At 37.6% G+C, this 13,204-nt stretch overlaps 1 pseudogene; it reads left to right on the plus strand.

Moving 5' to 3' along the window:
- The first annotated feature begins 7,467 nt into the window (after window positions 1-7,467).
- LOC143690287 (ubiquitin-conjugating enzyme E2 L3 pseudogene) lies at window positions 7,468-7,932 on the plus strand (annotated as a pseudogene).
- Window positions 7,933-13,204: the final 5,272 nt, after the last annotated feature.

Consider the following 13,204-nt stretch of genomic DNA (forward strand, 5'->3'; position numbering starts at 1 on the left):
CTGCCCCACAACCTCTTCTAAACATAGGACATTTAACCATTTGTGGAACTTGTGGGATTATTTTCTATATTCTTTACATCAGCACCAGCAGCCATTGTACAGTTATTTAAATTCTGTAAACTTAATCAACAGCTGGCGAGGGCATTGCTGCTTATACTGCAGAGCTGTGCCATCTGTGTTGGCACCACAGTTGTGAGAGTTCTGAGATGGCACAATCTTTTCACATGTGGAATTCATGACAAATCCTTCTTGCACTAGCATAGAATCAAAATTGGCATTTATTATGGCTTCTAGAAAGGCCCTATCCAATGAAAGAATACCACTATATACAACTGAAATTAAGTAAACAGTATCCCATATAAAATTGATAGAATTGTTGATTCCGAGAGCTGCTAGAGTAAAATAATATAATCAGAGAAATTTAAGATTTGTGGTCCCCAACCTCAGCTATTTCCAGGTTACATTTCCTTTTGTTCATCCTCAGTTCCCTCTCACTTTTCATTCAGAGTCTTCATTGCAAAATTTCATTTCTCTCCCACAAACTATACTCAACAACTCCTCTCTCACTCTTATTTATGGACATCATCTTGTACTTTATCAAGAAACTGCCTAGAACATAACATCTCCTTCCACTTCTGTCTGCAGGTGCCTAGTGTAAATTTCCAACCACCTGCATCCTTTTGACATGTCCTTCTATCTTAGAGATTTCCTCTTGCTAATCAAAACTCTCCCTCCTTTGAACCCCCTGTGAACTCCAGTTTCTTCCTAAGAATTCTATCCCTCAGTGTTCTCCAGAAAATAGAAGTAACAGGATACACACACATTTACTGTAAGGAATTGAAACACACGATTATGAGGAATGGAGAGTCTGAATTCTGTTGGGCAGTCTGGAGGCTGAAAATTCAGAAGAGGGATGTTGAAGCCTTAAGTCTGATTTCCTTAGACTGCAAACTCGGGAAGAAGTGGAGGGTACAGTCTTGAGGCCCAATTTCTTCCGATACTGAGAATTCTCAGTTCTCGTTCTTAAAAATCTTTGACTGATTGCATGAGGCCCACCCACATTATTGAAAGCAATCTCCTTTAAAGTCAATTGATTGTAAATAAATATGTCCATGAGAAAACTAAGCACTGTATGATGAAACAACTGCATGCTGTGACCTAGCTGACACATAAAATCAACCCTCATAGGGAACTTCTTTTCTTCTCTCTCCTTTCTTTCCTTCTTTCCCTTTCCTCCTCTCTTTCTTTTCCCTCTCACTTCTGGCTTTTTTCCTAAACTTTTAATATAAATGTTTATATAAATGCCTCTCCAATCTGAGTAAATAAATGTCCCTGTGACCCTATACTCCCCTCTATCTCTACTTTCATAATGTCAAGCTTCTTGAAAATTTTCCACTACTTGCTATCTCTACTTCCGTGGTAGATTGAAATTTTTTCCTCAACAAAACACATGTTCTTCTCTTTTTTAAACATTGTAAATACTTTTCATTTTGAACTGCTTTTTTAATTATAGAGAAGTTGCAAAAATAGTGCACAGTTCCAGGATATCCTGACCCAGCTTCCCCTAATGTTAGCACCCTACATATGGTACATTTATCAAAATCAAGAAATTAACATTAATTAAACTTTGGACTTTATCTGAGTTTCACTGGCTTTTCCACTAATGCCCTTTTTCCGTTTTGGGTACCTATCCAGGATCCCACATGCATTTCATTATTTTTCTTTAGTCTTTATTAATTAGCAGCAGTTTCTCCGTCTTTCCAAGTCTTCATGACCTTGACATTTTCACAGAGTACTTATCAGCTGTTTCTGTATGTCCCTCAATTTGGATGTGTCTAGTGTTTCCTCATGTTTGTAATAAGGTTATGCATTTTTGTCAAGAGTACACAGAATTGATATTGTGTCCTTGGTGCATCATATCAAAGGGTTCATGATGTTGATGTGTCTTTATACTGGTTAAGGTACTCAACAGCTTTCTCCACTGTAAAGTTACTGTCTTTCGCTTTGTAGTTAATAAACATTTTGGTGGATAGTCTTTGTAACTATGAAAATGCTGTTTCTTCTCAAACTTTGCCAACTTATTGTGACATCCATGAGTGGATCGTGTCTGTAACAGTTATTACTGTTATCTTTGTCTAATGGTAATTTTCTATTTCACTCTTTCCTCCTACAATTATTAATTGAAATTCCTCTGTAAGAGAGAGCCTTCCCATCACTTTCTTATTTATCTGGTTATTTATTTATATAAGTATGGGCTAACAGATATTTACTCTTCATTATAAATTAAAATCCAGTATTTTTATTCTTTGTATCAGTGCTCAAATTGTTCCAGACTTGAGCATTAGTGCTCCTTCCAGTGAGAACTTGGATTTTTTAACAAGCCCTCATTGTTTTGAGCACTTTCTTACTTTCTGAAAAACAAGACGTTTCAATCTCGTATTGAATTTCTTCTGCCTCTGGGTGCTTTTATTGGAACGTGTCATTTAGAAGCCAAGATTTGAGCTATATGTTTGCTATCTATAATTCTGTGGTAAATAAAATCATGTACCCCAACAACAGGCATGTTCTTATCCTTATTCTGTGTTCCTGTGGGTGTGAACCCATTTGTAAATAGGACCCTTTGAATAAGTATTGTCAGTTAAGGTGGAACTTAATTGTGAATAACACCTTCTAGGGTCCTACTTAGGTATGGACAAACTGAATCAGGGTGTGCTTGAATTGATATTATTGGAGGCCTTATAGAAAGAGGTCAGCAACAAGAGAAAACCACAGAAAGAAGCCACAAGTCAGTGGAAACTGGAAGAGGAGACAGAGATACCATGTAATGGAAAGCAAAGTTGCAAGCCAAGGAACCCCAAGGACTGTGGCAGGCCAGCCCTAGAACACTACAAGACTTTGGAGAGAAAGCATGGTCTTGGTGACATCTTGACATTGAAATCCTACTTCCCAAATCATAGGCCAATACATTAAACCAATCAGTGTGTGGTATTTGTCATAGCAGCTCTGGCAAATTAAGACCACTTCCTGACAAGCAATTTACTCCTTAAACTTCTGTGATCTGGTTTTTGTTTCCTGATCATCACTGGAACTGCTCTTGTAAAGGTCCCAAGGACTTACTTATTTTCAAAGATGATGGATAATTTTCCATTCTTATCTGACATGACTTCTGCAACAGTTGACCCATTCAATTTTTTTTTACTGGTCTGAAAAGTATCTGTTCTCTCTGGAACACCATGCATCTTTGTGCTCCACCTTCATAGATATCAGATCTTCTTGGTTTTCGTTTGGCTTGCCTTCTTTACTCCCACCTTGTTTTGCCTGGTAATCTGGCTCCAGGCTACATAGAAGAGACTTGCTGTTTCCATTCCAGCTCCATCAGTAGACGTCAATATAGCCAATGTTCTTCAATCACAATTACCATGTTCTGAATCTCTGTCTTCAGGAAAGTCACCTAAGCAAGGCAGGCCAGACCCTAGCATAGCAATCCAACCAAGGAGAGATATAGAAAAGAATGTAGGAATTGATCTGTGTTCTATAAGCATAGAGGTGGAATTAAGTCTTTTATATGAGTAATTAAGTTGTGTTACTTGTTAACTCTCCATTCAAGTTCAGTAGTAGTAAAATGATGAGAAAATATGGTGCGTTTTAGAACTCTCATAACAGTTTATTATGATTGGTATATAGGGTTCAAAGTGAGGAGTAGAGGGAAGTAAAGCTAGACTGGTAGAAAACAGTCTAACAATGAGGAACCTTGTATGTTTTGTCAAGGCAGTGCATTAAAAAAAGAAGAAAATAACAAATGAAAATTGTATAAAGGCATATGGCAGGCCACATATCCAAAGATTTCAAAGCAGTATGTCTGAGTGGATATTCAGAGAAAAGCTCTCATGTAATTCTGAAGAAAACCACCAAGTTGAGACCCATTATGCTTAGGAATTTGGACCAGTGGAAAATGTTTAACTGGGATGACTGACATCTTAAAAATTCATAATTAGCAACATCAATAGTGCCTTCAGCACCACTGAGCAATCTAGCCACATCCCTCCAGAAAACTTCTTCCCTCAGTCTCTACAAGTTGTGGATTCTCTCATTTCCCTCAAAACAAATTCACAAAAGATCCATGTTTTTCCCCCTCCTATAACTATTCATGTTTTTCCCCCTCCTATAACTATTCAAAAATGCTAGTACCTCTAGGAATCTTTAAAAATAAACAAGAGAATTAAAGTGCTGTGGCCTGATAGCTCTTGTCAGTCAGCATCCTTTCTCTCACCCACCCTTCATAGCTAAGTGACACAAATGGTAGTCTGTCTCCATTAACTCTCTAATGAATTCCAGTCAAACTTCTGTCAAAATATGACTAAACTCTTCTTTCTGAGATCACAGTGACCGATCTTTGACTAAACTGGACAGATGCTTCCTAGACTTTTCAAACCTCTCCACAGCATTCAAAAACTGACCATTCCTTCCTCTTTGAAAGAATCCCTTCTCCTAGTATTTTTGATTCCACATTCTTTTGGTTTCTCTCCTATTTCTTTAGTCCCTCCTTCTCAAAATCTTTTTCTGGTGCATCCTTCTCTTCTTAAACTCTGATTTTTGGAATTCCCTGTGATGCCAACCTGGGAATCAGAAATTCTCACTGTACATTTGTTAACTTGTTGATTTCTTCTCTTCTCATAATTTTAACTTCTATCTAAATACAAATTAAGCCTGTATTCGTGCCTTTTCTAGACCTCTCTTCTAAGTCCAGGCCTACATAGCCAACTGACTTGTTGAATGGGAAAAAAAAATTTCAAGCCTAACTGATGTTTTGTTCTTCCTTTCAATATGCTGCTTTATCCACTTTGCTTCATAATCCAAATATCAGAATATCACCCTTAAAACACTTTTTAAACTAATTTATACATATTTTATATCTAAATATATCTTAAATATATCTACTTCTCTGTATTACGACTGTCACCTGAGAGTCCAACACACCTTCTTATCTAAGCTGTACCATACAATTCCCTCACTACCAATCTTGATATCTCAAATCCCTTATTTTTAAATGCAGCCACAGTGATTCTTATAAGCTGCAATGAAATAATGTCATTTCCCTACTTAAAACTCATTGACTTCAGGGTGGGCAATGGTGGCTCAGTGGCAGAGTTTTCACCTGCTATGTTGGAGACCCGAATTCGATTCCCAGTGCCTGCCCATGCAAAAATCAAGCAAACAAACAAACAAGCTCAATGACTTCAATCTTCAATGAGAGGGCAGGGTAAGAGGTATGGTGTGGTATGTATGAGTTTTTCTTTTTTCTTAGTAGTTCTCTTTCTGGAGTGTTCTAAAAAAATGATCATGGTGGTGAATATACAACTATGTGATGACATAAATGTTTATATGTTAAGAATGTTTGTGTTTGTATGTTAATTTATCAATAAAATATTTTTTTAAAAAACTCAGTGACAACTTCCCATTGCATTGGATAAAAATCCAATATTTATTATATGGCCTATCACCTTCATTATCTAAACCTCACCTTCCTCTCCAATCTCATTGTTTTTTTCCTCTCCCTAATTTGTTATATAAATGACACACAGGCCTTTTATCTGCTCCTAAAATATGTCATGCTCTTTACCATCTTAGAATCTGCACATGAGCCATTCCTTCTTTCTGGAATACTCTTCTCACCATTGCTTCCTCAGACCCTCATTAATGCTTTGCATTAACTTCTACTCTTCTTTCAGTTTAAATGTTACTACCTCTAAGAGGTTTTCTCTTGACCTCCCTCTCTAAGTAAGGGCCTATTTATAATCTCTCATCATACTCTACTTTTCCTTTATGTTACAAATTATATCTTGTTGCTAAACATTTATTTCTGTTGTTATTTTTTACATAGTTCTTTCTCTTTTTAGACTGCACACTCTATGAAGCAGAAAACCATCCATATCTCTTTTGTTTTTAACGTCTCCAGAGTCTAGCACAATGCTTGGCATATAGTAGTGAACAATAATTATCAGAAAAACATTCACGGGTTTTAAATATATTGACAAAGTCAGACACATTTAGAGGTATTCAAGGAGGGTCATCAAGGAAAATGGACTAGAAAGAGCTAACTCTTGAGATAAGGAAGGACCTTAAGGAGCTATTGCAACAATCTGACCAAAACACAAAGAAGGTCTGATTCAGGTAAGTCTGTATGGAAATGGGAAAAAATTGACAGATTTTGGAGATAGTTAGAAGATCTAGTAGCTGGACTCGGTGAACAATTCAATGTGATTATTTAAGTAGTGGTGTGGGAAACAGAGGATGACACTATTAATAAAATCAGGGAAAAAATGCAAGGAGAGTATTTTGAGAGAAGTTGATGAGGTTAGTTTGGATACCAAGTTGTAATATAGTACATTCAAGTGAAGATATCTAGTTGGTGATTATATATATGTGTGTGTGTGTATATATATATATATATAGGTTACAAATTATCAGTATATGGGCATCTCTGGAAGCTAGTAAGATAGTAACCAATCTTTAAAATGAAAAGAAGTGTTTAAGAATGGTGGAAAAATATGGCATAATATGTCTATTATATATATGTGCATATAAACACCACTTTTTAAAAAAACCCGCTAAAAAGGGGAATAAACACCCTATGACAAGAATAAAAAGGCAGAAGACAACAAGAGTGAGGAGATGCCAACAATTTTGAGAACACATATTGAGGCATAAAACTAATTTAAAACAGTGAGTCCAACTTTCTAATAAGATGGAAGCCAATTGAATCTCCAAATATTAAGAATGTTGTGCTGAAGGCACTGATATAGGGATTATAAACTAAAGGATTAGATGAAATTCTAAGGTTCCCAGCCTCATAACAAGATAACTGCCTCTTCTCAACCTGGGCAAAAAGCCCACTCCTTAGAAAAACTGAGCCAGAGACCCTGTGGATTGCAGGACAATAAGAATGATAGAATACCGATAAAAGGATTCAAGGTGAACTCAGGGGAATTTCACAGATTTAAACAGGAACCACTAACTACCCTCTCTTGCTCAACATCCAGCAGCCATATATAAACACAACTATTGAGAAACTATGTGATCCCAGAGGAAATATCTATACATAATACGGTTTGAAGATCCACAGTGAAATGGCGTAGTCCTCACACGATTGACCTAGACTGAAGCCCAATAGTCAATAAATCCTGCTCAAATAAACAGCATCCATTCTAATATTTTTGCACAGTCAACTTTTATCAAGGATTTGAAGAGCATCTACAACATGAAAGACAGAATAAACAACGTGATAGAGAAGAAAGAACTAAAAGAGTTCTATCATTAACATGCTTAAACAGATAAGAGAAGATATTGCATCTGTAAAACACAGGAGGCTATAAAAAAAGGAAAATTCATAGAATAAAGAAGATATTTAGAAATTAACTAAGGTAGATAAAATTAAACTGAAATAGAGGCAGCAGCACCAGACCCAAGATGGCGACCATAAGGCAGCTGATGAAGGAGGTTGAAGAAATTTGCAAACATAGAATGGAAAACTTCTGTAACATCCAGGTTGATGAAGCCAATTTATTGACTTGGCTAGGGCTTATTGTTCCTGACAACCCTTTATATGATAAGGGGGCTTTTAGAATCGAAATCAACTTTCCAGCAGGGTACCCATTCAAACTGCTGAAGATCACATTTAAAACGAAGGCCTACCACCTGAACATCAATGAGAAGGGGCTGGTCTGTCTGCCAGTAATTTGTGCTGAAAACTGGAAGCCAGCCACCAAAGCCGACCAGGTAATCCAGTCCCTCACTACACCGGTGAATGACGCCCAGCCTGAGCACCCAATTCAGGCTGACCCAGGTGAAGAATGCTCCAAGAACCATAAAAAATTCTGTAAGAACACTGAAGAGTTTGTAAAGAAATATGGGGTAAAGCACCCTATGGACTAAAATGTGCTGCAACTGATTCCAGCAGGTGTGAGCAGAGACCCTGAGCAGTGCCTTCAGATACCCACAAAGCAGGACTCTGGAAAATTGATACATGCCACCACCTGGCATCCACTTGTGGCAGTTATTAACTTTCTCCAGTTTTCTTAACCAAAAGTGGTCCGGGTACTTGTAAAGAAAGGATTAAAAATATAAGATGTTCTAAAAATAATAATAGAACACTTTTCAGATTAGAAATAGGTAATATCTAGGTTGAAAATATCCACCAGTTAACCAAAAAATAGAATTTTTAAAAGACCCACTAAAGCAGATTATCACAAATATTTAGAAAACAAAAGACAAAGATGTGAGTGTAAAAGATTAAAGCAGATAAAAAATAAATAGAGGTAGGATAACATTGGACTCTTCTCAACAGCAACAATGCAATCTAGGAAAGAATGGAGTAATATCTCAAAATTCCAAGGAAAATTTATTTTCAACCTAAAATTTTACATCCAAACTACCTAAACTGCAAAAATAGAATAAAGGTATTTTCCAAATAAGTGTAAATTCAAAATGTTTGTCCTCTTTGATCTCATTTTCAGGAGGCTACAGGAAGACACACACTACCAAAACAAGGGAATCAACTTTTTAAAATGAAGATAAAATCTGAAAAGTGAAGAAATCTAGTACAGCATAGGCAATGGGATTTCCAAGGGTAACAGGAAAACAAAACTCTCAATGTACTTTTTTTACGAAATAAAAATAAAAAAACTATTAAGTAAAAATAATAAATCCAAGTTCTTCGATTTACTTTATCACTATACTTATTTCAATTCCTATTAGAATTAAAGATACATATCCATTAAGGAAACAATATCTCAACCCTAAAAATTTTGGATTACCTTTACAAGGTAATTTTGGTGTTCTCATTCTGTAGTAGGAACAATTCTAAATGAACTTTAAGATCCTCCACTGGTGTATAAACCCTTCTTAATTGCCTCCTCATGAATATGGGCAATACTTATGAATATGATGGAATTTGATTCCCATGATTAGGTTACATTATATGGCAAAAGTGAAGGGATTTTGAAGATGTAATTAAGGTCCCTAATCAGTTGGCTTTGAGTTCATCAAAAGGGAAATTTTCCTGGTTGGGTATTGTCTAAACAGATAAGTCCTTGAAAGGAGAAAGCAGGCCTTTTCCAAACGAGAGATTAAAGCAAGAAAGATACTTTTGATGCCTATAAAGAAGAAAACAACCACATTGTGAACTTACTATGAAGGAAGCCACACAGCAAGGTCTAAAGGTGGCCTCTACCAATGAGAAAAGTCCCCATCCTATAACCACAAAAATATAGGTACTTCAGTCCTATAACCTCAAGAAACTGAATTCTTCCAACAACCAGTGAGCTTAGAAGATGATCCTGAGCTTGAGATGAGATCACAGCCTCAGCCAACAATTTGATTTCCACCTGCTGAAACCCTGAGCAGAAGATTCAGTTAACCCACTAGACTCCTGACCCACAAAAATTGTGAGATAATAAAAGTATGCTGTTTTAAGCCACTACATTTGTGGTGACCCATTACTTAGCAATAAAAAAGAAAATCACTATCACAGCTGACTGAGTTTGCTTAGCAACCACAGATTTCAACTGCATTAAGATCCAGCAGTGAAGGCAGTCAAGATAAATCTTCTTTCCAACTGTCATCTTGAGCTCTTCTCATAGTTCCTATGTCTCAGAGAATGAAATTTTAAAAATTCATGTCTTTATAGGTGGCTATATTACTTAACTGGTTCAATTAATCAACTGTTTCATTCTGTTCTGAAGTCCTTTCATGTTTTTCTTATATTAAAATAACATTTCTTCCTTTTATTATAGTACTATCTGGCTGAATTTTGGATAGTTTTCTGCCTTGTCATCATTATACTAGCAACCACAGAAGAACTTAAAGTTTTAAGTTAGGACAATAAAAAAAAAATGGTGTCAAACCCAAAGAAGATAAGAGGGGATAGGATTCAGACTAGAGGTAGAAGGATTAGCATTATACTGAACAATAGATGCGATTTCAAATAAGAGGAGAGTGAAGCATGGACTAAGATGCATAGAATTGAATCTTGGAGGGTATCTACTGCAAAATTAAAGGATTCCTACTCAAAGATCTCCAAATTCTCTTTGAAGTTAGAGACTAATTCATTGCTCAGAATAAGGTGGGCTAATGAAAAGATCAAAATATTAAAGGAAATTATAAATATTTTTCATGGAAAATGATAGAAAGCACTGATTAGAAATTTATACAAATAATCATAACAGAAAGTGTCTGGTAAAATCTCAGGGTATATTTCATATATCGTTATTGTTTATCACTTATCCATGCAAACAGTATACTTCCCTGAATAATACATAATGTTTGGCTTAGCCTGGTGACTTGCTTTGACTAACAGAATGTGTGTAAAATTGGCAGTGTGTCCATTTTTATCTTGTCTTAAAAAGCATTACAAATTTCTGTTCACATCTCTTGTAGCTTCCAACTCCAAACATAAGAAAATGTGCTTCAATTTCTGGGAAGATGGTGGAATAAAATAGGTTGAGTTCATTCCTGCCCTATGGACAACTAGAGAAGTGACAGAAAAATGACCAAGACAGTAGTTCCATGGTGCAAATGACCAGAGAGGGACTTCTGCACTATATAGGGAGATCCTGGATGAAAAAAGTGGAGAAATTGGGATAGAAAGAACAGGGTGAGTGTGCTCAGTCATGACTCCATGTGAGGCAAGTGCTGGTATGCAGGAAGGAGTGGGTTCTGAAAGAGGAGGGCCAACCTCCACAGCTAACTTGGGAGATGTACCCTCTCAGCTCTGCAGCTGGGAGCTCCCATTAGAAACCTGGAACCAGCAGACTTGGTTTGTATGTACACAGAAACTGTCCAGCCTTTACATAGTGCCTGCCTCTGACCCCTGAGACAGGCTGTGTGGGCATGCTTTGTGGCAGAGACTGAAGGGTCCCATATTAGGGAGGTGGAAAGATGCACAGCGGATCTATCTTGACAACTGAACAGTGAAAGAGATTTGTTGGGTCTCATTCCCACTCCCACTTCCTTTCCCTGTGGAGGTCCAGAGACCTCAGGCATTCATGGGCAGTGTGGCATGGCCCAGAGCCCTCAGGCATATACTAGTGGAAAGGTGCAGCCTAGGAAGCAAGATGAGTTGCCAGCACTACCAGGCTTTCCTGGATTGGCTGAGGGTAGGGCAGTTTATGACCAGTCCCATAGCCCAAGGTCATCCTAAGAGGGAACCTGGTGACCACCAAACCAATGGGTCCACAAGCCAATTCTCCACTGAAGTGCACAATGCCCACCTCCAATCCCCAGGGTTTGGGGGTCACCTTCTTCAGCATGCACTAAGACCAGAAAACCTGGCTGGTCTCCATCCAGCTCACCTGGCTCCTGCAGTCAGGGAGAGGTGGGCCTGAGGGAAAGAGAAGGCCCAAGAATGCCATCTGTTGGGTAGATGCAGAAAGTGCACTTTGGCAAACTATCTGCCTAGCTCTCAACAGATCTTCAAGTAGAGTTGCACCCCTGTATGACATCCAGGCCTTGGTTTAGTGGGGAATTACTGACAAACCAAAAGCAAAAGGAGACCTTCAACACAAACTCAAGCAAATACAAAACGTTAATCAACAGGAACAGGAACAGACTCATCTCTAATAATCATATCTCTCTAATAGTCTTCTCTGCCAGGAAGACTTTCACACCTGAATATCATGTCCCAATTATGGGAGGAGGGTAATGATTTCACTTACAAAGTTGGGCTTAGAGAATGAGAGGCACTTCACTTTCAAAATAACCCTATCAAGATAATTAAATTCCTCAAAGCCAATAGAAAATCACAAAGCATATGAAAATATAGGCAAACATGGACCAGTCAAATAACCAAATGAAAACACTCTAGGAGACACAGACTTTGGAAAAACTGATCAAAGATGTTCTACAACTCCCCTAAATAAATTCAATGGTGAGCTAATGACATAAAGGATATCAAGAAGACTCTAGACAAGCATAAAGAAGAATTTGAAAGAATAAATAGAAAAACAGTGAATCTCACAGAGATGAAAGATATCATTAAAATTAAAAATATACTAGAGACACACAATAGCATGTTTGAAGAGGTAGAAGAAAGAATAAGTGACCTAGAGGACAGGACAACTGAATTTGAGTGCATAAAAGAATAAATGGCAAAAAAGATGCAAAAATTGAAATTGGATCTCAGGGAAATGATGGAAATAAGAAGCATACGAATATGAGTCATCAGAGCCCCAGAAGGAGAAGAGAAGAGTAAAGGGCTAGGAAGATTAGTTGAGGAGATAAAGGGGGAAAACTTCACAACCCTCATAACAGACATAAATAAGCAAATCAAAAGTCCGACAAGCCCCAAATAGAATCAATCCAAATAAACCCACTCCAAGACACATACTAATCAGACTTCCAAATACTGAAGAGAAGCCTAAAGCCCTGAAAGCAGCAAAAAAAAAGTGATTCACCACATACAAATAAAGCCACATGAGTCTAAGTTCAGATTACTTTAACAGACACCATGGAGGTGAGAAGGCAATGGTATGATATATTTAAGATTCTGAAAGAAGAAGACTTCCATCCAAGAATTCTTTATCCAGTAAAGTTCAAAAGTGAGGGACAGGGCAGTGCAAGGTTAGCTCAGTGGTAGAATTCTCACCTACCATATGAGAGGCCCAGGTTCAGTTCCGCACTCCCCCTAGCCCCCCCATAAAAAAGTGAGGGACGAGAGTAGATTGAGTAGATAATTAAAAAGCATTCACAAAGGCCCTTGAGGGATGGGGGGGGAAAAAAAGGAACTATTAAACATTACCACAAGGGAAACCCCTGATACTGTCCTAAACATTAGGGACTCCCAAGTCAAGAGGTCAAGACCTTGATCTTGATGCTTATTCTTATGGAGCTTATTTATGTAGCAGACAAGCTTAACCTACGTATACCGAAAGTTACCAGAAGACCTCATTTGTTGCTCAGATGTGGCCTCTCACTCTCTAAGCCCAACTCTGCAAGCGAAATCATTACCTTCCCCCCATAAGTGGGACATGACATTCAGGGGTGAAAGTCTTCCTGGCAAAGTGGAATATGATTATTAGAGATGGGCCTGTTCCTGACACTAGGGGATCCATAATGTTGTTCTGGCCAAAAGGGGGAAAAGAATTGTAACAAATAAGGTATCAGTGGCTGAGAAAGTTCGAATAGAGTTGAGAGGAGACTCTTATGCAAG

The sequence above is a fragment of the Tamandua tetradactyla genome, chromosome 7 (assembly GCF_023851605.1).
Source record: "Tamandua tetradactyla isolate mTamTet1 chromosome 7, mTamTet1.pri, whole genome shotgun sequence".
NCBI lineage: Eukaryota > Metazoa > Chordata > Mammalia > Pilosa > Myrmecophagidae > Tamandua > Tamandua tetradactyla.